This window comes from Cavia porcellus, unplaced genomic scaffold, assembly GCF_034190915.1.
Source record: "Cavia porcellus strain 051 isolate PalLab524CR breed Dunkin Hartley unplaced genomic scaffold, mCavPor4.1 scaffold_22, whole genome shotgun sequence".
Classification (NCBI taxonomy): Eukaryota; Metazoa; Chordata; class Mammalia; order Rodentia; family Caviidae; genus Cavia; species Cavia porcellus.
In genome coordinates this window covers 38,870,085-38,896,429 of record NW_026947505.1, presented here as the reverse complement: position 1 = coordinate 38,896,429, position 26,345 = coordinate 38,870,085, and the positions used below count along the sequence as shown (strand labels likewise).

Genomic DNA, 26,345 nt, shown 5'->3' with positions numbered 1-26,345 from the left:
ACTCATGAATGTTGTGCATTTAAATGGCATTTAAAATCTTCTGGTGGACCCGTGGATTGGAGGGTGCTCGGGCTGCTTGCGAATGCCTTTCAGATGGCATCCTCCAAATCACTGGGTAAGGTATGTTTCTGTCTTAAAACACAAGGCCAAAAAATTCTATGTCTGAATGGTTATGTCTCTTCAAAATTAATTTATCCCCCAAGGTGATGGTACCAGGCAAAGGGCTCTTTGGGAGGTTATTAGATCATGAGCATGAAGTCTTTTTATGAAACAGGCCTAGCACAGACCAGGTGCCTTTTCAACCCTGTGAGGCTGAAACAAGGAGATATTTGTCTGTGGGAAAACAGACTCACCGGATGGTAAATCTGCGAGGCCTTGATCTTGGACTTCCAACTTCTGGAATGGTGGTGGAAGAAATGATAACTTATAAGCCACTCAGATTCTGGTATTTGCTTATAGAACCCTGAACAGACTGCAACAACCAGTAAGAAAAATGAAAAATAGATTCTTTCCCAGGAATTTGAGGAATCAAGGAATCCCAGGAATCAAGTGTTTCTTTTTGTGATTATTAGATGACTTTTTAAAATGTATTAATTTATCCCTCATTTCTACTTTTATAGTACTTCATATAGGTCTTATCGTTGAACTTATAATAGTTGTATCCTTTATTTACTTAAAAATAAATTTTAATAGTCCTTTCTTGATGATCTTCGTGAGTTCTTGGGATGAAGGGTAAAGTTTGGTCTCATTATGGTTAAGAGGATAGGAAACAGTCTTTGAGAGATCCCAGGCAACCCTGGTGGCCCTCAGAGTGGCTGTGTGGCTTGGGCACATTGTTAATCTTACACAGAACATCTGTCTTCTGTGCAAAATCAAGCCAGTACCCAATGCTTCTGTGTGGGGTGCACATCCAAGAGGGAATCTGAGCTTCTCATCCCAGAACCTCTCCACAGTTGTTAGAGGAACTGAACTGCATTAAATGGACAATATGATTTATTCGAACACAGACCATTACCAGTTAAATGATTCTAACAACATCAGAATAAATACTGAAAATGAAAAATCTTTTGCCTTGAAATAATGGTTTATCTTGCATTTTAGAAGACTTCCTTGTTATATTATCCTGTAAGAAATTCTCCAGGAAGACTATTTGATCTGTAGTTTCAACCACCTAGCTCAATTTCTGTAACCATACTTTCATTTTTACCAAAATTATATGTCTTTTATAAAATATTTCATGAGTTGTCCTTGTAGCCTAAATATATCAGTTTTTATTAACTCTGAAAAATGCAAGTAGAGGGTATTTTACTGAGGGAAATAGGATTTGATACAGTGAGCTACGAAGCTTTGACATGCTGGCATTGTTGCTCAAGAGAAAATTGACCCTGATGTGATTTCAGCCAGAAGAGACCTCTAGGGGCCCTTCCATCTAGCAGGATTGTGGGCTGTCTGCAGGGGGTATAAAGGTTGCACCATCAGGAAAAGAGAATGCTTTTGAGAATAAGGTGAGCATATTTGCAGACGTGAGCACACTTTTTGGCTTGTTCTTTGTTTTTCATTCTGGCTCAGTAGGTCACTGTTGGCTGCTTGGAAACCCAGCTGTAGAGCTCTCTCACAGGGCAATTTTCACTCAGTGAGTTACTGAGCACTAATGGTAGCTGCTTTTGCTAGTAAGAAAGCATTCTTTCTACAGAATGTCCAGTGAGACACTGGAGGATGGCTGGCCACCGAAGAGGTCGAATCAACCCCTGAGGGGTCACAGCAACGCTACTCGGCAGCCATCAGAAGAAAACTTTGGTTAGTTCCAGATGGTGATTATGCCAGCTAATTTTGTCAATCTGAATGGATTGAGTGACTCTGGGTGAAGTGACTGGATTATAGGGTACTATACTCATTAGTGGATTAATTCATAGATAGTCAGAGTTAAACATGCTGCTAGAAGGTAGGGCCCAGTTGGACAACATGGGTCTCTGGAGATGCACCTTTGGAGGGTATAACTTGTGGTTCTTCCCCTGTGCTCTACTTCCCAGCTCCCTGAAGTGAGAAGCTATCCTCCATCGTGTCCTTCTGCCATGAGTTTCCTTGAAATCAGCTAACCAGAGACTGAAACCTCTGAAACTATGGGCCAAAACAAGCCTCTCCTTTAAATCGTGAGTACTGGGTACTTTGTCTCAGTGATAGAAAAGCTGTACTTGCTTCCTTGGTATGCCACTGGGAGTCATTTAAAAATTATTCCCTTGTTTGCTTACCAGGTCAAGACAGAATTTTTCATAGTGCCTCTTCAGTGATTAGGAGTTACAGATTTTCTTCTGTGAAATTTTCCTGTGGGTTGTGGTTTATTTGGCAGAGATTTGTTTTTCTGTGCCTTTTTTTTTCCTGGCATTTCTTTCACAACTAGTGATCTGTAAGCACTTGTCTGAAAAGTGGCAACCTTTTGTGGTGGAATTTAAATTCATGATTCTTTTTCTCCATTGTTTGAAACAGAACTACATATAAGGTTCATTTGAAAGGCATCTACAATGTTGAGTATTCCTTTCTGAAAGGGTCCAAATTCACCTATTGTGAATGGGTAATTAAAGACCAAATTCTATACAATTTTCAAGTTTATTCATTTAAAAGTCCTAGAAAAGTTCTTAGAACCAGATGCTAGATACCAGGAAGCAAGCCCCCTCTGGGAACCAGAGCCATGCATGGGTCACCACCAGACTGGGAACAGCCAGACCCAAGCCTCCCTTCATGAGTCAATGCCATTTGTGGACTAGGGGGAGAGAGAAGAAGGCCACATCAGGAAGTCTGGGAACTAGCAGCATGTGCAGGCCACCGCCAGACAGGGAACAGCCAGATCCCAGCTCCTTCCGGCCCCCGGGACCTGGCAAAGAAAAAGTACTAATTCCCACCCCGTAAGCGACCTGCTGATCCAGAGAAACACAGGCTGTGATGATTGCTATCGAGGTGAAATGCAGTTAGATACCTGTGGTGATTTGGTGTCTCACTAAGGGTTGCAAGTCTAGGGCCAGTGGTCTGATCATAGATTCAGAGGATAGTGATATGCAATGTGGCATCTAGTGGGAATCTCCTTCTGAGGGTTGTAGCCATTGTTTATTTCCTATGGTCTTATTTTGAAGTCCTATATCATTTCCATTGTTTCATTGGGTTGTGTTTTATTTTCTTTTGTTTTGTTAAATCTGATGGCAGGAGCAGCTATTTCAAAGACAAAGATAGATATATCATGGTAGAAATTTTGAACTTATTATTGGCTTGTTTTGAAGTCTTTTATTGCGTTCATTGTCTTTTTTTATTGTTTCTATTCTTTTCCATTCCATTCTATTGGATTCTATTTGACTTTTACTGTGTCCCAAGTTATCTGCAGCTATTTTGAAGACATCAAAAGGCCTTATGGTAACTACTGTTGATTTTGTAATGTTATGAAGTCCTATATCATTACACTGGTTTGTTTTGATTGGTTTTATTGTTTTATGCTCTTTAAAATTAAAAAAGAATAAAATAAAACCAGACACTAGCAAAAACCAATAAAGAGACAAGAAAGTTTCTATACCAAGGAAAAAACATAAAAGAAACAATGCAAAAGAAAAATAATAAACAATGTGTTGAAAAGACAGGAAGTCTTTCCAGAAAACCAAAGCAAATTATAAAAGGAATTCATTTGCTAAATTTTGAAGAATTTTTATCCTAATAAAAATAGCAACTAAAGAATTAAATCTGCAAGAAGTTAACTAAAACGAAAACTTGTGCATGAGCCCCACCAAACCAGATTATACAGTTGCTTATGTACAACAGAAGCTTCAGGTCTAAGGAGGTCTCAGAGGACCTGGAGATCAGTCCACCACCACAGTCCTTTCTTCCTGCACTCCCAAAATGCCAAGTGCTCTTACAGCTTATTGAAACTTGCTTGGTTGTAAGGGCTTTATTGTGTGTCTGGTATATTCAAAGTATACAAATACAACTAAGCAAAACAAGGGAGAGGAAAAAGGATGGAGAACTTTTTGCTGGGGTTGAAGTTTCAAGGACAGTAAGCCCCAGAAGGGCAGTCTAGAGTCCAGGTTTACCTGTTTCTTACAGAGCATGTTGATGAAATTCCCTTTCCAGGAGTGGGTTTCAGCTCTCTCTAAGCAACCTGCCTACTTCCTCATTAGCTGTTGTTTAATGAATGCAAGTGTAGGCTTGAGAAAGATGCCTTCCTAAGTCACCTGGGGAAGGTTATAAGTAGGTCTTGATGGGCAAGGGCGTCACAGGGTCTCCTGCGTCCTCCTCAGGTTTATTCTCCCATCCTAGTCACACTGTGTCTTGTCCCTAGAGAAGAACTATAATCAATTTCACAGGGGCACTGCTCTCAGTCATTTTGGGGCTCTTTTAGTATTGCTCCAGGATGCAAAGATGTGACGCTGAAGATAAAAATGTTATGGGGAAGCTAAAAAGAAAAAAAAAATAAGAATACAGGAAGAGCTTTTTCTTTCCCAAGCCCTCCCCCAAACCGTTGAATTGCATTCCCATAAAGGAAAATGGGTGAGCTGCCAAACATAGCTTGTTTCTTCATTTGAGGTGAGATTCTCTATGCTTGGGGTTCTAATATGAATTTTTGATTTATAGTTAGCATTTGAAGGATGATTCAAAGAGTTGACTGTACGTGTGTGTTCCCTGGTACTTGATTTTCAAGGATGCATGTGTAGTCAGCAAAGTCTGTGAAGTATCTATTTCTACTCCTGTCTTAAGTGCTTAAGAGCAGAGAGCTGTACAGACAAGGCCAGTGGGGAAAAGCCAACAGTATAGGAACAAGGCAGTGCAACAGAAGTACCAAGTCATCAAAAGAACCAGAAGACACACTGGCTGTCTATAACATGCCAGGATGTTAAAGTGGTGTGCTGGGTTGTGGCTTTTTCTAGGGGAGATGTATGAAGGACAAACACAGGACAGCCAGAAGGAATCAGCAGGGAGACAGGGGCTGTTGCTGATCCCAGGTGGGAACTATTCTGTTGAGCGTGAGGAAAGGAGTCAGGCAGGTTGATTGGGTATGAGCGAGAGGGACACAGGAAATGAGCTCAAGAGGTGGGCAGCAGCCAATCATAAGGGACTCTGTTATAAAACTAGATTTGCAGATGATGATTAATTAAAGCCATAATAAAAATCTTTATCTGGAGCTACCAATATTGGACAAGGATGGCTGTGGACAACATTAGGCCCTTTATGTTCACAACTTCTAATCTTCAGGACATCCGTGGTGGGTATTAGAAAGCTCCTTGTGCAGATGCAGAAACCGATTTTGAATTCAGTTGTCATTCTAAGTCACCTTGCTGTTAAGTAGCAGAGCTGAGATTCAAATATAGGCCTCTTTGACCTGCAGCCTCAGCTGAGCGCTCTGTAGCAAGGCTTTCAGGTCACTGAACAGCTGGCTGAAGGCTGAGTCTCGCTCTTCCCTGGAGATCCTGAGTCAGTAGGTTGGGATGGGGCGCAGAGACGAGTGAATTTTCAGATTCTCCCCATAACATAAAAAGCCAGCCACAATTTATAGCAGAACACTGGTTCACCTTTATTCCAGAAAACTTTAACAATCAAGAAATCACATAGGCAAGCAGGCAAAGAAAGCTTTTAAGTCTGAGAGGAGCCAGCAGTGCTCTGTTCCAATCTGGAGTCAGATGCATCATGGAGGATTCTGCCCTCCTCACTTAATCTGCCACGGCCATCAGATGCTCGATCCAATGATCATTATCCCTCATCTTCTTAAAAGTCTTTTTTCTGTTTTTTGTTTTGTTTTGAGAATTTCCAGGTGATGCAACAGATGCACAGGAGCCGATAAAAGAAATTTCTAATTAATGAGCTACTTTTGTGCAAATATGCATGTGTGAAGCAGTTATAGTGAGATGACAGATTTAAGATTTTCTGCATGGGGTGTCTGTTCATTTTCTCTGGACTATCACATATGGTACTAGGAGAAAAATCTCTAAATAACTGCAGATTCTTAAATAACCTTAAATTTTATATATATATATATATATATATTACAGGTAGATCTTGGGCAATTAGATGCATATTTACATATATGATTTTTACAATTCAATCTCTTATCTTTAATTACTTTGTAAATATGTTATCTCCATTATATAATAGAAAAATAGCCAGAGGTCCTATTAGTGTTTTGCACTGGGTAGAACTAGGCAGCTTCCCTATGGTGATCTATAATCACAGATTTCTTAAAGGATATGAAGGAAGATGCTGAGCAGTGTCAGAAGAGCTTCCTGTAGAGGGACCTTGTAGGAACTTCCTCTATGAGGCGGCTCTGCAATTGTTTGGATGACAGAAACTTGTGGACATGACATGTTTAACTGGTTTAAAGACTTTATTGATGTCCAAGAAGTAAACAAAATGAATAGTTTCCCTTTTCTTCAAAAAATACTTCTGAACATTGGTGTGTAAGACAGTCTTCTAAATGTTGGGGAGGGGACAGATATGAATCACTTATGAATCCTCTCAGTAACAGACAATGGTCTAAGAAGAGAAAAGACAAAATAATCACCTCCTGAGACAGAAGGCCGTGCCCAGAGAAGAGCGATTTTGGTGACAGTTGTTGAGTGTGGAGGCTGGGTCCTGAGGATGCATATCAGTAGACACCCCAGATACCCACATTCAAAGCTGAACTCTTATCTGAGCTTGGTGTCACAGGCCTATAATCCTGGCACTCTGGAAGAGTGAGGCAAGTGCATTGTAATTTAAGTGATTCATCGAGATTCTGTCTCAAAATGAAAAATAAAAAAGTTTTAGGAATAAAAAAAGTACAGAGGCTTGGGGTTCAATTTCCATATCAAAATGAAAGACAGACAGACAGACAGAAAGAACTATTCTGCACTTCCTGCTTCTCTGCAGTCCTCCTGTTACTTTGTGGGAACTCTGTCCTTCTTGTGGCTCAGGCTATAATCTTGCAGTCATCTTTGAATTCTTGTTTTCTCTTACATCCTATTTTCAATCCACCTGCAAACTGTATATGCTATATCTTCCCAAACTGTCCTGGAGAGACTTAGATGGAAAATTACCTTGTACAAACTTTGTATCCCTGGTGAGGGGGCATCTGAATGTGAGCCCCCTGCAGCCTGCATCTTCCATGCTTCTGCCCACGGCCGAGGTGGATGTGGGAATCTATCTTGTATGGTGCAGCTGCCCCAGGAGAGCAGGGTTAGGAAATCAGATACAGGATATAGGTGAGGATCAGATCACAGAGGGGTTTAAATTCCAGTTAGAGTTTGGGTTTTATTCACAAGCCACAGAGATACTTAACAACTTGGGTTGGAAAATGCTGGAATTTAAACTGTACCACAGGGAGGTTCAGCTGACAGAAGGGTGGGAGATGGGAGAAAGGCAGACGCTCTACAGGGTGGTGGCTTTTTCTTCAGGCTGATGGCAAGGCGCTGACACAGTCAGCATTGGGGCTGGAATTGGGCAGCAAGAGTAGGCATTTCAGAGGCTAATTAACATGAAGTAGCAATTTATTGGCTTTGGAGGAAAGAGAAAGATGCAAAGATAATGCCTTTCTCCCACGTTCTTTGACACATACTTTACATACATATATGCACTGAAACTGAAGATCTAAATTTGTGTGTGGGAAGACAGTGATGTCATTAAAGAATTTTATTTTGAGAGGAAATGGGAAGTTTGATTGATGTTCAGTTGCTTTGGGTTATTTTGTTGAAGTTATCAAATCAGGCTTGAAGTGGTAGAGGCTCAAGTTAAAGAGTTAGTAGTCAGTTTACTGTAATATCAACAAGATTTTTGACTACATGATCTGAAATTGCTCCTTCAGCAAACAGAATTGACTACATCTTATACGAATGTTCTTTTAATTGCAGGGTAGGGATTGCAAAGCAGTGAGTGTTGAAAACTGAATGAAGGTAGGAATTAGGTCTAAGACTATTAGCATAAGCAAGATCTATAAAACCCTGTTTAAGAATGGACAATTTCAACAAAGTAAAAATTCATCCACAAGGGATGGAGACCACTAAGAAACTTAATGCATCTTTCTTTCTGCATGAAAAACAAAACAAAACAAAACAAGACAAAACAAAACAAAACAATAAACCTCTTAAGAGTTTATCACCATGGTACTGGACTCATTATTTTTATAGTTGAAATATGGACTAGTTATAGAGTCTAGGAATTCACAGAAGCCAAAAGATTATTTAAAAAGTGAATTGAGGGTGGCAATTCTTCAGAACTGTTTGGAAAAATAAAATACAGTAGAACTATAGCTCCAAGTTTCCACCAGCCTCCCCCAGATAAAGCCCAGGTGACCAAGAAACTATGTCTCAGGGTTTTTTTTTTTTTTTTTTCCTTGTCTTATAATCTTTTCTACCAGTAGAAGAAGAACAAATCTCAGCCTTCTAGTAAAAAATCTAGGAAAGAGAGGCTTGGATGTGAATTCTTCAGGTTCAGTTCTTGATAGGTTAAAAAGGAAACTAAGGGGGCTGGGGATTTAGCTCAGCGGCATAAGCACCTGCCTTGTAAGCAGGCGGTCGTGAGTTTGATCCCCGGTACCGATAAAAAGTTAAGGAAAAAAAAAAAGGTTAAAAAAAAAAAAGGAAACTAAGGAAAATAGCATGACTTTTCTGCCTCAACAGTTCAAGGGCTGATTAAAATATAAGGTGAAATATTTAAATTCTAGAACATATTAGAGTAAAAGACATATTACCATGAACCCTCCTCAAAATACTTTCCCTTGCTTTGAAAACATTTATCCCATTATACTTTTCAGTTCTGAAAGTCTTTGTGTTTTGGTTGCACTGTTGTGGTTTCCTCAACGTTCTGAGCTAATTCAAAGTTTACCTTTCCTGGTTATTGTCCCTTTACAGGAGCCGAAAGTTACATGGTGCCGGATCTGGTGAATAAGGTGAGCGAGGACACACCGTCATGTTTTGATGAGTCTGTCTTTCAGTTGGGTAAATCCTGGCACCAGAACTCATTGTATTTTTAAATCACGCTTCATAAAAATAATTAGGATGGAGAACTTCCAGAAGGTGGCCACAATAATGAGCTAAGTGTGTTTGAAGAGAGAGGGAAAATTTTGAGGGGGACTAATGATAAAGTGTCTTTTACTGTAATGTTTTTTTTTTTTTTAATTTAAACACACCCCATGTTTATTGATCAGCCTTTGTTCATACTCATTTTGTAACCTAGAGGTCAACTTGCCAATAAAATTCTTTGTCTCATCTTTGTAAGCATGAAATTGAATACACTTATGTCAATAATTCTGGTTAATTAAATGATGAAGGACCTGTCTGTGGGACAAACCGAAAAGGAAATCAGGAATCAAGGAAACTTTAGTTGTACAACTTGTAGGTAAGGTCCCTTTGATGACCAGGAACCACTGGTTGACAGTTACAACTGCGGTTCAGAGAGTCACAGAAGCAAATCAACCTCAAATTATTTCAGCAAAGGGATCAGAATAAGAAGTCGCTTCTCTCGAATTCTTAGTTTATGGATGCCAGGCATAGGAGTTGCTTTTTGTGTATAAAATTATACTCACAGCTGGGCATGGAAGCACATGTTCATAATCCCAGCACTCTAGGAGTGCTGAGGAATGAGGCTAGAGGATCACGAGTTTGAGCAACCTGGAGACTTAGCAAAACCTTTTCTCAAACTAAATAATAATAATAAAAATATAAGTGCTTCCGGGTATGGTGGCACACACCTCTAATCCCAGCACTTGGGAGACTGAGGCAGGAGGATCCTTGTAAATTCGAGACCAGCCTGAGCTACAAAGTGAGCTCAAGGTCAGCCTAAACTGCACAGTGAGACCTTGTCTCAAAAAGACAAATAAATAAATAGATAAATAAATAAATAAACAAACAAATAAAAAATTGCTGGGGATATTGCTCAGTGTGAACTCCCTGGGTTCAATCTCCAGCACCAAAAAATACAAAAGAAAACAGAAAGAGAAAACAAAGAAACAAACAATCACAACAAAAACCCCACCATGATTCACTTTTTGGAGTAGGCAGCCACATTCCAAAGAGTTCTCAGCTCTCTGGAAGGGACCTGGATGCTGTGTCTAGTCCTGTGCAGAGGTCCCTGAAGCACTAAGAGCCTTTCTTGGGGCCGATGGTCCCTCCTGGGTTCCTGTGCTCCAGACCTCACTGGACCACCACACACAGTAACCTCCCTTGGGAGGAGCTTTAACTCATCCTGTATGCTTCTGCCTTGTTCAGCACAGACCATGTTTTCTACTCCAACCACTGCTACTCCGGCCAGCCGTAGAGTTTGCCACATCTGTGCTGAAATTTCAAGCTTGTGGCCAAAGATGCTGGAGACCGTACTTGTAGCCTGGCTTCAGGAAAGCTGGGTTGAAGCTCTGTCCCAGCATATTCTGTGCTGAGTCTACCTTGATCAAAGCCCTAGGCCTATGTCCATGGCTTCACTTTACCCCATGCCTGCCCCAGAAGCTCTGGTGTCATCCGCCATCCTGTCCTGCTGGTCTCCTGCCCTCTGGTCTATGTGCCAGGCCAGATGATTGCCGTTCTTAATACTGTAACACCTTCTACTTTTTTCTTGCATTTTAATTGTAATTGATCACTTTAAGGAGTGTTGGTTTGATTTCTTTGCCTCTGCTAGACAGGAATTCCTTCCAAAATGCTGAGACCTCATTGCATGCTTTCTGCAACTTTGTCCTGTTGCTTGCTAGTCATTGTGGCAATATTTTGTTCATTTGTTCTTGTTTTGTAATATTGGAGATTTAGTCCAGTGCCTTGTCACTGAGCTACATTCTCAGTAACTTTTTTTATTTTTCATTTTTACACAGAGTCTCACGAAGTCATGAAATTATCCAGATGGGGTTCAAAATTTAATCCTCTAGCTTTAGCGACACTGATTGTTTGGGACTACAGATGTGGCCCGCCAGGCCTAGCTGAGGTACTATTGTTGGGTGCATGCATGCATGTGTTTTAGAGTCCCCATTTTCCTGAGTTTCTTATGGATCTATGGTATGTTAGGCATCACTAGGAATTCAGATTGAGCAAAATAGACCTTATTTTCACAGACTATATGCTTCTAGTTTTGGGGAAGTGTCATATTTTGCTTTGACTGAGCTTTTGGCTGTGTAAATCTCTGTTGGGAGACCTCCTTCTTTGCAGAAGAAACAGCTGTGGGTGATAGAATAGAAGCTGAGAATGGCTGAGCAAAGACAATCCTTATTCACCAAGGTGGAAATGGGTTTGGAATTACATGAGAAGACTGAGCAAAGGGAAGAAGATAAGTAAGGAACAAGGAATGAAGAGTGCAGTGAGACAGGAGAGAAAGGACAGAAGTCCTTGGAAAGAGCCTGAGGAGCACAGAGTAAGAGAGAAAGCTAGATCTCCAAAACCCTAGAGCACACCTAGTTCTAGTAATCAGGTCCCAGCTGGGAAAGACACATGCACTGTGGGCTTTTAGGTCCCAAGACTGCTCTCTGAAGCCTTCAAAGAGCTCCCAGCCCTAACAAGGAGGACTCATTTGTGGGGAACCTGTGGCCTGTGTGCTGTAGCTGACACACAGAGCCCTCTCCACCAGCACGTGAGCCAAGTTGCCCACACAGCTGAAATCAGCTTATAATTTTTTTTCTAAAGTAGAACTTTAGGTTTAATTGCAGAGTTGGAATTTTGTGATAGATAAATGGATTTGGAGTTGAAGTCTCAGAATTTGGTCTCTGAAAGGTTTGCCATCACTGAACTAGGACCATACCTGCAGATGCATGTACTACAGAATATTTTAGGCAACCCAACGTAACTGCAAATTAATTATAACTAATTACAATTTAATTTGCATTGTGTTTTAAAGCTCCTTGATGGGCTTTGAGCCTCAAAATAATTCCTTAAAAGTGCAGATGAGGTATCCAACAGAAAGAAGGAGATGTGCCCCTGACTGGTGTAACATACTATTCCAGTCTCACCATGTAAAAACCGCAAATAGATTCTTGACACTTGTCTTCTCTAGAGCCCAGAACCCTCAATGGCTCACTCCTGTCTTTTGGAGTGTACTGATCTTTGATCATTGCTAAAAAACCATGCGTTCACTTCAACTTCTGGATGTTTTACTCAATTCTTTGTTTGGGATCCCAAGAATCTAGACCTACGGCAACCCTTAGCAACAGAAGGGTTTAGGAAGATACAGGACCAGGGACAGAGATGAGGCAGCAGAGACCATGGATATCTGGGGAATATGGAGTGGCCAGTGTGGTAAAGGGCACAGGGCAGCAAACTTGAAACCGTGGTGACTTTCAGGAATGGGGTCAGGATGGGGGCATGCTGGTGGAAATAGGAGTTGGGTTGAGATCAGCCTTGCAGACCATCCACAGGCAGTTCCATTGTGCAAGGAGTGGGGAAAGGTGGCTGCTGAGGACACCTGGGCACACGGTCAGTCTGTGTGATGACACAGTGCCCATACCTTTGTCTGGGGTAATCCTGTGATATCTAACTAGAGCAGACATAAAGGGCATGCAGTGGAGCCTGGGGAGGGGGGTACACTTTCAGATGTGTGGGGGAGAGATGGCAGCTGCTGAACCAGGTTGTGCACACAGAGGATGTAGCTGAGGGAGAGAATGCGAAGGACCAGCACTCTGGTCAGACCTATCTAGGTGGCTTCTTTCTTTGGAGTGCCTTCCCCACCCCCCTTCAGATGGCAGACTCAACACATGGAAGCTTGAGCTGATAACCCTGCTTTCTATCCTGATGTGCCTTGCCTCAAGAATGGAACTCCTACTCCCCAATCAATGTCTGTGGGAGCACAGTGTCAAGGCAGGCAAGATGTAGGGCAAACAGGTGGGTGGCTTGCATGGCTTTTGGGTTTTTGGAAAGGGTAATGAAAAATATTTGGAATTAGTGCAAGATGCAAATGGTTTATTTCTAGTGCATATAGCAGAAGAGCAGAGGCTGTTACTAATCATTGATCAATTATTTTTAACTGCAGATAAACATGCTTTCATCTTTAGAGCTCTGTGACTTTGATTTCTTTGGTCTTGGAAGGTTTGTAGGAAAAAAAAAATAAAGAAAAAAAGGAAAAGAGAGGAGAGGAGAGGCAAGATATGATGACCTTAGACCTTAAGTGGCATGCTTAAAGTTTTCACTCTGCTTAACCTGTTGTGAAATAGTGTTTCAACTGAGTCAAGATAATTCTGTGGGAAAATAAAACCAACCAACCAAACAAACAACAATAAAAACCAGAATAGGCAAGTTTTAAAAATATCTATATGAGTTTCCAGTATCTTTCTGATAAAATGAAATGTTCATAGATAAGTGGGAAAATATGAATTTAAAGATGATTTCCAGCTTTTATGAACAAATTGTATTTCTTACTAAAGGTTGAAATGACTCTCAATCTTTAATAACTTCTTTAATGCTGCGTATCCCAAGATGCTTTTCAAAACTGAGATTGCAACCCCGTGGCACATAAATAGGTTAAAGTTTTTTCTACAAGTTTAAATTTAAAGGATGAAAATTGACATTTTCATCTTACAAAAGAAAATGAATTGCAGATCTCCAAAGTAAACACAAACACAATGCAGCCGCCTTGGGATCTGAAAGTGTGCTTGTGAGTGACATTCACAGGCCCTGTAGACTTCTGTTAAGCTTTTAAAGGAAAAAAGTGTCTTTGAAGGCCAAGAAACTTGTAGCACTAAATATTTTAGTGATGATTTACGAACGATGTTAAGAAACGTGCCCTTTCTTTCATAAAATGAAATGCTGACAGTAAAATACGAGGATTTATATGCTAAAATGTTTTGCACGGCAGCTTTTGAGTAATAGATTCATAAATATTTCCCTTTTTAAATTTAAAAGTCAAAATGTTTTAGAAAAAAGAGCCAAATTAAAGGTGCCTCATCAATAAGAAGAGAAGCACTCTGGGTTTGGTTTGACCTTATAGTTTTTGAACATGGAAATACTGCTCTCACAGACAGGTAGGAGGGACCCACTTGGAGCGTCTGTCTCTCATTCTATCCTCTACGCAAGAGGCAGTCAAATATAGAGTGAATAATTAAATTTAAAAAATTGTTACAATAAAAGACATCTTCCCATTAAACTTCTTCAATAGATATACTATGGCTTCAAACATTATTTAGGCCATCATTTTTCTTACTTTCTGAAGCAATTTCTGAAGTCCTCTTTCCTAAATCTCTTTATGAGCTGCGACAAAAATGTGGAATCCAAGTGCCATCCCTGGGAAAGCAGACTCATACAAACCTGGCTATGTTCTCACCCACCTTCTTCGCTAGATCCGACACTGGGGCTCTGGCTCTTCCTCAAAGTCAAAATGACAATGAAAAGTAAAAGTTTTGAATCAATCATGGTTGTAGCCATGACAGTGCCACTCAAAGCACGAATGAAAGAAGACTTCCAGAGCTGTTTCGAAAAGGGGCAGAAACAATGGGGTGGGGATAAGTGTGTCCAAAGCTAGGGGAAATATTTTGAGGAGAATTAATGGCAATGTACCTTTTATTTTGATAGTTTTTAAATTTAACTTCTTCGAATACTACTTTTGCACACATGTACAAGCATGACAACAATACAACACTTTAAAGATTTAAAGTTTGCTTTAAACCATACTTTTCTTCACTTGATCATCTGTTCTTTAGATTATTACTATTATTATTTGACTAATACTATCTTGTGTACCCATAACATTTTATGCACGTGAAAACAATTTAAAACTTGTATTATGTGTGCTGGGCATGAAAAGTGTTAAGAAATTGTGCTTACTTACTGCTTGAAGGAGGATAAAAATGAGGCAAGAGACAAAATGATAGCCCTGGATCTCTGGCAGCGCGCTGGACTCAGTTGCCTGGATACTTTTGTAGCCTGATTTAATTCAGCCCAGATGCTGTGCTGTGAGCTCTTTTTTTCTCTTCTTTCTTCTTCTGGGGCAATGGGTGTTGTTGCTAGGGGTGGGCAGGGGCAGAGAGCGTGAATGAGACAGAAGAAAAGTTGGCCACACAAATACAATACTGGGACAGTGGGCCATCCCTGCTGGGGAGCAGGAGGGGGAAGTTGCTGGGGCCTCACAAAGCCATTCCCGTTTCCATAGAAACCAGTGTTTAGCGCTGAATGAGTAGTTTGACTCGGCAGAACCCCCTTCCTCTTTCTTTTTTAATCTCTGTAGGAGATTCATTGTTTTCTTGTTTTTCTTATTTTAATAAAACTAAAGACTAAGGAGGAGAAAACAGCCCTACCACATGGAGCCCTGTGAACAAGGTGATGGCATGTATTCTGTGCAGCTCTGAATCCGGCTGGATCTCCTCATCTAAGATCTGGTGGCTTTTCTTCCAGACGTGTTCTGACAGCCCTCCCTGAGCTGTGCCCGGCTGGGATTGGCAGTTTAATTTGAATACCAGTGCTGCCTGGGCTGGCTTCCAGGGACAAGGCAGAGCTGTGAGGGCAGGGAGGGTGGGGCACTGGCAGATTCAATAGAGGCCCAGTAGGCTCTCCCATGTCAGGGGCTTCCTGCTTTCCCAGTCCCAGGCCCTTCTCTGCTGGGTTACTGGCTCTGCTGCTTTCTATTCTTCAAGGATTAATGCCTCAGTGCAAGGGGAGAATTTGCAATTAAAAGAAAAATCTCAAAGCCTGGGATTTCTATCTCTTTATCATTTCCCAGTTAAATTCATTAGGATTCTGCTGTAGAGAGAAGTTTAGGGCTTTTGTTGTTGCCCTTGTCAGAGTTTTAAAGTGCTAACAGGATGTTTTTATCTTTTCTAGGAAAAAGACAGGCAACCTTTTGTGCTAATGGAGCCTAGCTAAACAGGGAGGATTTCTAAAAGGAAAGTCGGTTCCCGTAAGTCTCAAACAAAATAATTTGTTAATAAAATGTAAGACAGTTTCCTGTCCAAACTGCTGAACATAAGTTATTGGGTACATTTTTGTATTTGAACATTTTAAAAATCAAAGGTTATTTTTACATCCACAATAAAATGGATTAAATATAAGAAATCTGGGTACGGTGGTATATGCTTGTAATCCCAGCATTTAGGAGGCTGAGACAGGAGGATTAATCCAAGTTCAAGACCAATGTGGGCTACAAAGTGAGCTTTAGACCATCCTGAACTGCACAGTGAGATCCTGTCTCAAAAAGACAAAAACAAACAAAAACCAAAACAATAACAATAAGAATATATGTATATATTAGGTCTGGATCTTTGCATTTTGAAATACTTTTGATCTAGGAGACTAATTGAATGTCCTAGCAGATTAAACCTTGACTTGTCTAGTACAAGTGCCTTGAGAAGTCATCCTCTCTAGTGGGTTGTGTCTTGAAGAAAGATAAAGTCCTGTAGGCTTTCCTTCCCCATAAGCCCATTTTGTTACTCCAGCACCCACCTGTTGCTAGTATTTGTGACTTGAGTGGCTTATACCTGCAGCATCAGGTCGTCTCTGACTTGGGCAGATTAAATTGTTATCATCAATGAATATTTATCAAGTGTTCACAGAAACAGGGTACCTCCCAGGAACAATCAGTGTGATACCAGGAAACACAGATGAAGGGGTTTCATTCTTGAGCGCTGAGGTGTCTTCTGCTACCATGTGTGCACCAATTTTCTTTGTTAAGTGTGTAAAATGTGGCTTCTGATTTCTGTACTGTTATTCTACCATGGCTAACAATATTCTGGCCTTTATTTCAGAAGAAGAGCTCCTCTCGTTTTTTCAGAGCTTAGTTAAAAGAATTTTCCATAAAAACTGATGATAGCACAGACAAGTTCTTATTTCTACACTGTTAATAGTGATTTTACCAAGTGTTGAAGGCATGTCCAAAGGGAAGGAAAAAGTCAGGAAAAACTCCTGTTCAGGGAGTCTTTTCTCTGTTGCCATCACTGATACTGCTTTGTCTGTATCTGGTGACTTCTCTTTGCTCAGTTGATGAAATTCATTGTTTAGTGGAGAAGGAAAATTCAGCCTCGGCATTTAAATCTTTAACTTAACGGCCACACGGAGGCCCAGTATCAGTTTCACCCAGATTTCCGTCCACAGCAGCACCTGAGTCCTGAGCCTCTCTCTACGCAGCAACTTCCCAGTCACGAAAGGGTGCTGAGCAGCTGGAATAGTTCAAACCTCTATCAAATGGGCTCGAATGTAAAGTAAAGGATCCATGGGGCAGAGAGCTTACAGGTGTAATTTTATTTCCTCCAGCTGTGGCCTGTGGGTAGGGATTCTACCTCTGATGGCCTTTAGGGGACACCTTCACCTTCTGGGGGTCTCACTCCTGAACGTTTCACCACCCAAAGCCTCTATGGATAAAGCCAGTATTTTCTGATTTGCATATGTTTATTTTTTTCTGCTCAAGAGATTATAGTGCCTAAAGCACAGGGACAAAGTTTAGTAAAAGAAAGAAAAAAGACCAAAGATTTTTACTTTTCTTAGTAGTGGAATAGTAAGAATAGGCTCTTTTTTGTTTCTGATTTTTCTTATTTTGACTTTTCAGCTTTGCCCATCATATTCACCTTCTTCTGTGTGGTTTGAGGCTGGGTTATATTATTAGCGAATAGGGAGGGCAAAGGAGCAGGAACTGGTCCCTTGCTTTGCTGGGAGTGTCTGTTGGGACCAGCGCAGTTTCCCTGCGTTGCATAAGGCTGCTGTGGGGTTGTTGCTTAGTGTTTCAAGTTATTTAGGCCTTGAGATTGTGCAAACCTTTGGATCCACTTTAGTGTCATTCCACAGCATTATTTCCAACTGCTGCCCAGCGACAGAAGCTCTCCCCAGGGTTTGTTAATGAATATAATTTTACAGCAACAAAAGAAGCTATGAGAACCGAAAATTTAAAGGGAAAAATGACACTTTCTTTCTTTTTTCCAAGTCAGACTTTTTGTAACAGTTGTAACTGTCTAACAGTTGTAACTGTTTTCTCCAGCAGGCAAACATTCACTAGCATCCTGATTTAGTGAATAGATACTTCTTTGAATTACCCATCTATCAAGACATTTGCCTATACACAAGGGCTCAAAATCCTCATTTAGGATTCTTTTCAGCAATAATATCACATATTATGCAATTTAGAAGGATATGTGATTCTTTTAAAGTGTATCAAGCTACAATAATAAGAAATTAATATTACTCTGGTCACAAAAAAATAGGGCTGTATAAATTATGACAGTGCCAGCGATGTAGACCTTGTCATTCAGGCTGTTTTCATCTCTTTTTTTCTCTTGTATTTTTCCTGAACTTTAAAAAATCTTTCCAACTTTTAAAGTGGCTTTTGCACCAAGGAAAAAGAGATCAAAACATGAAAAATGGGAAGTAGTTGGACTTTTTAAACTGGAATTTCTGCAATCTTAAGCAATCAGATTTTGGTAAATACAGACAAAGGGCTGACTTGTTAGGCATGACAGAGATCTTCATTTGTGTGAACTCGCTCCCTGAAATCTGGGAATAAAAGTTTCTGTGCTGGCAAACAGGACACATTAGAGGCGCAGCCCTAACAACAAAAATCTTCACAATTCTACTTCTCTGTCCACAGCAGAGAGTGGATCTAAACCCTGCCTTTCCCACCTCAAGAATGGAGCGATGGCAACTTCATTGCTTGTGCCTAGATTTCTCACATGGCTGTGACATACCTGAGGGTTTTACTAGTGGATGGTGTGAGCTGTGTACCTGTGAAAGCTGAAGCGTGCTCATCAGAGTGTTCATGCCAAAGGTTTACTGGTTTGCTTGTAGAATGTGGGTGGATCATGTGAAAAGATCACATGTGGGTGGATCAGACAGGCCCAGGCTTGCTTCTCCTCAAAGTGCACAAGGGCTGACCAGAGTAACTGGTGCTAATACAGAAATTACTGTCATGTGGATAATCAGAGTGCTATGGAACCTAGGAAAGAAAGATTTTTGGGTTGTTATTGGGCACACTAAAAAACGATGAAATGCCTTTTACTATAAAAGTAAAGTGGGGAGAAAGCAGAAGTCGTATTAGGCTTTAGGAGAGGGAGAAGACAAGGATGCATTGCTTCATCTGTGGTCCTGAGTGATTGTACTCTCTGGTTTCTTCCTTAAAATGATTACATTAATAATTACATTGTTCTTGGTACAAAGATGAACATATTAATATTGCTTTTTAAAGAATTCTCATTGACTCAAAAATTCATTTGAGGTGTATGTTATAAACAAATTGAAATAGTTTACAGGGACTGAAAAATATGGAGGGCCTTATTTTATATATAAAATACCTATAGTATACCTACTTTGGCCCTGGGAGAAGATGCAGAAGAAGAGAAGGATGAAAGATGTGCACAGCAGAGAGTGAAAGAAGACAAGGAAAGAGCCTGTAAAAGAAACAAACCAAGTATGAGGTGAGAGGAGATCACCGAACAAAAGATAACGAAACCACCAAACAAAGGGTAATAACAGCTCATCAAAAATAGAGTAAAAATAAGAAAGTAGAAAATAGGAAAGTGAGACTAGACAGAGAACAGTCACTGAGAACCAAATGCAGTGGCACCCACAAGCTCCTTTCTTGAGCCCTCAGCCTGCAGGGAGAGTGGGAGCATCTGTCTTCCTCATGATTGCTCGGTAGCATGGATACAGCCGGAGCTGGATGGGCAGGAAGGTGAGGCCACCTCAGGGCAGTGACCTCAGTCTAGGAGGTTCTCAGGGGTAGCTCGTCTCATAATGCAGCTGGAAGTAAAGAGCCTGACCCAAAAAGCTTGACTTTGCACATAGACAGAAATAACCTGATCCTTGTACATACAGAGTCCTAACTCAAGCATTAGACAATGGTAGAGCCATGTTAGCAGCAGTATGCTTCCAGTGGAGCATTTACACGGTGGCATTTATCTATAACTCCTTATCTTTTCATATCTTGGATGCTGTTACTTTTATTTTGTTGTTGTTTCCATTGCTTTTCTACACAGAAAGCTGATCTTAGGGAAGCAGAATTTTGTGGCCTTATTCATTTTAGTGTTCACTATAGTCTTGTAAGGATGATGTTACTATTTTCACTTAATAAATCAGGTGCCAGGCCCAGAGTTTATGACTTACCTAAGGTCACACAGTTAATTTTTGAGGACTTGACTCTAGGTGTGTGTGTGTGTGTGTAGTGCATTTGTGTGTAAATTCACACCTGTGTCTGTATGATTAACTGGCACTGCTTTTCTGTTCAGATTAAGCTTAAAAGAGAGAACTGATTTCATGCTGATTAGGGTATTCTTATATACTTTCCCCATTTGTCTCATGCAGTTATTTATGCATTCTGAAATCTGCCCAATATTTTCATCCTCTTTAATGAAATCGCCGAACTCATCATCCATCATCCAGTTGACCCAGCTGACATCTGAAATTCAGAACCAAGAGTAAGTTATTCCTTTGATACTTAGACATAAAATTTGGCATACCAAATGTTTATGTTTATAAAGTTTTTCTAACACAGCTTGGAATTTTCATGTATCTGTTGATGACATGCAAATTGTTTCCCTTAGCATGCAGAAAATCCAAATGTAATTTAGGAAACGTTTCTTAGAAACATCCAAATGTACCAAAGGTTGTCACATTCAATGCATAAACTTGGCAAGTTCTGTTTTTTTTCCATGTAAAATATCATTTCCAAGGAATCTAGTGCTCTGAAAGGATCTTTATGCATTGGGCTTAAGTACAATTTTGTGGAAGTTTGCCTTTGATGAGTTTAAAGCTACAGCCATTGGCTTTGTTCTGTTTTATGTCCGAAGACAGATCCATAACCAGTTGTCATGTGCTTGGTTCAAGTCAGTGAGAAATTTCTGAGAGAGCATGAATAGGTTATTGTTGATTTATTGTCCTACAGAAAAGCAGCTGATTCAGATTCCACCTTACCACAGTGGCTAGTGACTGAGTGGTGGTATTGTTCCAACCTTGTTCTTCTTTTTTGAGTCTAACTTGACTGGGCCACAGGATGTATGATTTAATGTACTATTATTAACATGAACATTCAGTAAATCTTGGCTTCTAACTGTGGCTTTGTTGTTAATTCGCCAAGAAAAGCCAGTAAATTAGTCTAGCTTTTATGTGTTAATGTTTTCTCATGTAAAAAAATGAGCATGATAATAATATGCTGTGAATCTTGCAGAGTTTTTCTAATGCAAGTCCTGTTGATACATTTTCCTGCTTACAGAAAGAAACTGTGTGCTCAGGAATTTTTGAAAAGATACACATCATCTTTATGTCTACCATTTAATGGACAAAGTCTACCAACTTCCTGGTAGTCTATGAACTATCAGCTCTAGGGGCTTTGCATTTTTTTTTTAATCTGCAAAATGGATAAATATTAACTTCGAATTATCAAACTTGGAAATGTATAAGATTGCATTTATTTGGCTAACAAATACTGGCTGAGAACTTAATTGTGTAACTACTAAGTACAAAAAGAAATAAATTACAGTATCCCTGTGTCCCAAAGACTGCATCTAAATGGATATAGATTGGTGATGAGTATGATACACTATATTTTAAACTTATAAGCAGGAGAACTTCTAAACTTGGTACAGTCTTTCTAAGACAGCAGTGTTAGTAAAATGTGGCAGAAGCACAGAAGGAGAAGAATTAATTGTATCTGAGACAGCAGAGCAAGGAGGTGGCGTTTAGAAGTAGTTGAAGGATACACAGATCAAGATCTTTGTAGAAAAAACGAAGAAGAGACAATGAGCATGGGTGGGAGCTCATGGCATGACATGGAGCACAGTGATGTGACACTGAGTGCCATGGCTCCGAGCTTCGTGTCCAGGCACAGCACAGGATGTCTGGAACTGCCGAGTGAGTGAAGTACAGTGAGCTGGGAAGTGAGACAGCTTGGGCCTGCAGAGTGGGCCCAGTGGGCAAAGCGTGTTTATAGTTCCGTCCACATAATGTGGATGAACGCTGGAGCCATCCAAAATTTCAAGTAGGAGACTAGCTTGGTCCAAGGTGCTGTCAGAAATCTGTGCTTGCCAAGGGGCAGTGTTGAAAAGTAATAGTGATGAACCAGGGGACTAGTTTGGAGGCCTTTGTACTCCTCCTGACAGACATACGGTCACCATGATGACATAAGAAAACACTGTCCATAAGACCAAAGGGACTTTTTGGCAGCTAGATGTTGTGTTCTGCCACACACTCCAATGAAACTGTGTCTTTCCTTGTGTAGCACACAGACAACTCTGACTTCCCCATTTCCATGATGTTCTATCACTGGGAAGAGGCAGGAATACCTGGGTGTTATTCTGAGGTCTTGGATACTTAGATTTACCCTAGCGTTCACACAGAGGTGGCTACCTTTGTTGGTGTGTCTGCTATGCTATGCTATGCTATGCTATGCTATGCTATGCTATGCTATGCATAGATATACCTAGTGCTGATTGCAAATTCATGGTGGGCACAGCAAAAGGCCAATTGTGGATGCTTTGTTACACTTAGTTACCTTTTCCTTCTGCTTTTTTATGTTCTTCAGTTTTCTGGACTTTGTAGCTGATTTGTGGTACTAAACAGCTACAACAGCCAAACTCCATTAGCCATTAACTGGCAATGTGGGTTTTCTCTTTCAGAACTGTTTTAACAAATTTCATTTAGGTAAAACTTCCAGAGATTCAGAAACATGAAAAAGAAGGAAAGCAGCTACAGTGGGCTTTCACCTTGCTCTTCCACAGATGTCCAGTGATACTCCAATTGTTGTGATCTGTTTGTCTTATGAGTCTTTAAAGATGTACTGTTTACTTTATGCACTAAAAAGACAGAAAAAACTGTAACTGCGGCTCTTCCTGTCGGTTTATTTTTCATACAAACGGAATCATGTCCTGAGAACCCATTTCCCACTCAAATTTATCTTGATTGTTTTGTTCCCAAAAGTAGTGACCTTTATTGTTAATTATTCTGAAGTGAAGTAACAGCAATAGTTTGTCTCCTGGTGTTACCTTTTTATTTCCTTAAAATTTCCTTTAGGAAATTTTATTGAAAAATTGGAAAATTCTTAAATGAAGTTGGTACACTTTTATTCCCCTGTGTCACATTTAGTTTGTGACAGGTATTTGCTTGGAATGACATTTGCAATTTTATCATTGTTTCAAATTGTAGCTCAAGTAAGTAATAACAAACAGTTTTTTGTACATTCACCTAATTGTTTAATTTTAGTTCTTGATTTTTAATTCTTGATTTTTTTTTTTTTTTTTGTTTCTTTTGAAAGTATCTTTTTTGTGGTGCTAGTGTTGAAAATATTTTTTTTTCCTTGGCCAGGAATCAAACTCAAGATCCAAATATTCTTGATATATAATTATCTTCATTAATTCCTTAGTGCTTAGATTGTTACAGACTGTTTTTTGTATAGTTCATTGTGCCTTTTTTTGGACTGTTTTCTCATTTTTTTGGTCACTGACTGTAGTACATTGATTATGCAAAATCATTTGAGATCTTAAGACATTTATGTTTTATTCTGAATGCCATTGTCAAAATTCACAAAATTCATTTAAATCTTACCTTATGATCAAGTATAAAAAAAGAATCTATCACTTTGGCATGCCCAGAATATTTTGAAAGCTAGAGATTTTTTTCTTCAAACACAAAATATATTCAGGAGTATAATACAGCCATAGAAGCCCAAAGAAATGATAATTGTATCATTGTCACTTATTCTTCTGTTCAACATAATGAAATAAACCCCAGAACAATATGAATAGTGAAAAGTTAAATGAGAGTTTGGAATTTTTGTAGGCTTACTTGTCTTATTTATCATTATTTGGTGATAATTCATCGCAAACTTGCATGATATTGGTGACAGTTGATTAACAATTTTAACAAAATATAACAACAAGATCCTCCTGAGCCAAAAGAATCATTGAATATTGAACCTCAGAGCCCTTAAAAGTGTCTTTCTCAATAGCTCATCTTTCTTTATTCTCATATGCAATATTCAGTAGACTGCACATTTAGTTACATAAAATCTTTAAGAAATTTAAATGCTTTGAAGTTCATATGGCCACACAAGAGATTTATAACTGTGGGGCATAGGAGAAATTTAATTTTGACATGGCAGTGAGGGACAAGAGGGTAAAAGATTGTGGAAACTTGGAGGATGGCATAGGCCAGCATATTGCTTTGGGGTGGGTTTATTGCTTATGGTGTGGGTTTAAATAAAACTTTTATTGTACTAAAATACACATTGCTGTTAATCACCTTCAAAGTATTGTGCTCACTTCAAACACACCTGTCCCATTGCTCTTGCCACTATCTGAAGCAGTTAAGGAAGTCCTCTTTCCTGCGTACCTTTACGTGCTGTCATGAATGACTTGGTGTCCAAAACTGATTAGAAACTTTTACCTTTCATGGTTTTATTGGCTTCAGGGAGAGCCAGAAGTTGTGTGGTCAGGTCCAGCAAATAAGATGGATGAGGACACACTGTGATATTTTAAAAGCCTGAATTTACTTTAGATGGCACTTGGCAGCAGCATTTACCACATTTTTGATCACTTCTCATAACAGCAGGAAGAAAGACCTCCAGAATTGCTTCACAAAATGTTAAGAATAATGAGATAACTGTATGTGAAATGAGGAAGAGGACTTTGAGGGTGATCAATGGCAATGCGTCTTTTACATATTAAAATTTTAAATCCTCACTGTCTTTTTTGATCACTCCTGTACAGCTGTACTATACTGCTGCTGTCTTTCATAGGCCTGTTTTTCATGGTGGTCTCAGGACAGTCTCTGTAGAAACATCTTAACAGTAGTACATGGTTTGTCATGGAAAAGTTATCTGGAAGATAAAGTACTTTTAAAATACGAAATATTTTTGCTTAGGGGGCTTAATAAACACCAAGTGCTTCTTGCAATATCTCTCCTAAACAAATACTAACTTGGGATAAATAGAAATGACTCCAATGTAGAGTCAAGTCTTCTTAAACCAAATTATTTTTGAGTTCAAACAAAGTGCTCTGGAGCTGGAGTCTGGAAGCCTGCTTGAAAACCTGGATCTACCTCTTCTGGCTCCAGGGCCTCTTTGGTCTTTGTGGTGGGCCAGTGCACCCTTGACCAGCTCCCAGGGGCTGTTCACATGTGTTGTCCTCCTCATTCTGCATCCAGGGATCTTGAGCCGCTGGCACATGGGCCAGAGTTGGATCACTAAATCCAGAAGGTAGAGGCAGAAAATCCCATTTTGCTTGAAAGAATCCATGGTTAGGTATTTGCCAGCACACCTCGCTTCTTAGCTAGTATGTAGGGCAGTGTCCTCTTGAAATTTTTATGCTGATTTGATTCTATAAAATAGTTACTTATGTTTTGTTCTTACTTTCCTCTAACTCTATGACATGAACTCCAGAAAATCATTGTCTCCAAGCCCTGCAAGTGGATTGACCAGCTGGGGCTGGTAATTGGTCACATGCTCTTGGATGAGCCCTGTAACTCTGACTCTTTCCTTTAGTCAGGGATATGTTATTCCACTTAGAGTCCCATAATTTGATGCTAGAAATAGCTTCCATGTGGCCTTCGGAGCCTTGCCTGGGTGAGGTAGGCCCAGAGGAATGGACATTGCTACCCTTTCTCTGCTGAAGTCACATTCTCAGTGAAAAGACAAATCAGACAACCCATCTTCCCGAATGTTCCCCTTGTAGGCGTATTACTCACAAGTGTCACATTCCCTCCAGACTGGCTCCCCATGCAGTTTTTAGTGCTCACCTGGTTAAAGTCCAGAAGTCACTTTCCCGAAGAAAACAGAAGTTAGTAAAGCCACAAATTGTATGAAAATAGCATCTTTACATGGCATTGTTTTAAATGAAATCAAAATGTAGGGTGAAAGGAGTCACATTCTCAGAGACAGCAGCACAGGACTGTGTAAACATGAGACTGTAGTCTCTTTATTTCATTTATAGAGCTAATCTGGTGTTTCACTAAAAGAATAGCAAAGGCTTGACCGTTTTGTGAGATGTTCCATGTGCGTGTGTGCCTGTGTGAAATGTAACCTTTTTAAGAGCTGGGAAGGCAGGAATTGTTCCACTGTCTTCTAGATGCTGTCATTCATTAACTGCTTGCACCTGTCAGTCCTGCTGTACATTGCTTTCCCAGTGGGAATGCAAGCCCCTTCCAGAAACCACCATCCCCCGTGACTAAAGCAAGAGGGGAATGCTGTGTGTGTCAGTTAGACTCTATTTTGAGTCTTTGATCTTTCCTATTTTATTTGTTGTCTTTCCAGTTATTCTGGCTAAAGTGATACAGTTTACACTGTGAACCAAGTTTTTTCTTTATAATACAAACTGTAAGTTTTTAAATGTGGCTTTTGGTTTTATTTTAGTTTCTGACAGTGGAGATATATATGAGGAATAAGAAAGAAGAGGATTAAGAGGAAATAATTCAGATTATGGAAGGGAACTTCACAAACTGCTACCTACTTAAGGCAATTTCCTTCCCCACTGTGAAGATACT

General features: G+C 39.9%; 1 long non-coding RNA gene across 4 annotated transcripts in view; it reads left to right on the top strand.

Annotated features, from left to right (window-relative positions):
- Positions 1-26,345, top strand: part of LOC111755787 (uncharacterized) — a 174,829-nt gene that overhangs the window by 127,265 nt on the left and 21,219 nt on the right. Inside the window, exons 1-6 of one of the 4 annotated variants that reach the window (XR_010041970.1) lie at positions 1,539-1,797; positions 2,031-2,150; positions 8,853-8,890; positions 10,799-10,908; positions 15,720-15,795; positions 20,178-20,290. This is a non-coding gene — a long non-coding RNA (uncharacterized LOC111755787). Of the gene's footprint in view, positions 1-1,538; positions 1,798-2,030; positions 2,151-8,852; positions 8,891-10,798; positions 10,909-15,719; positions 15,796-20,177; positions 20,291-26,345 lie in introns of those variants that run through there. The other 3 variants (XR_010041973.1, XR_010041972.1, XR_010041971.1) reach the window with 3 other exon arrangements.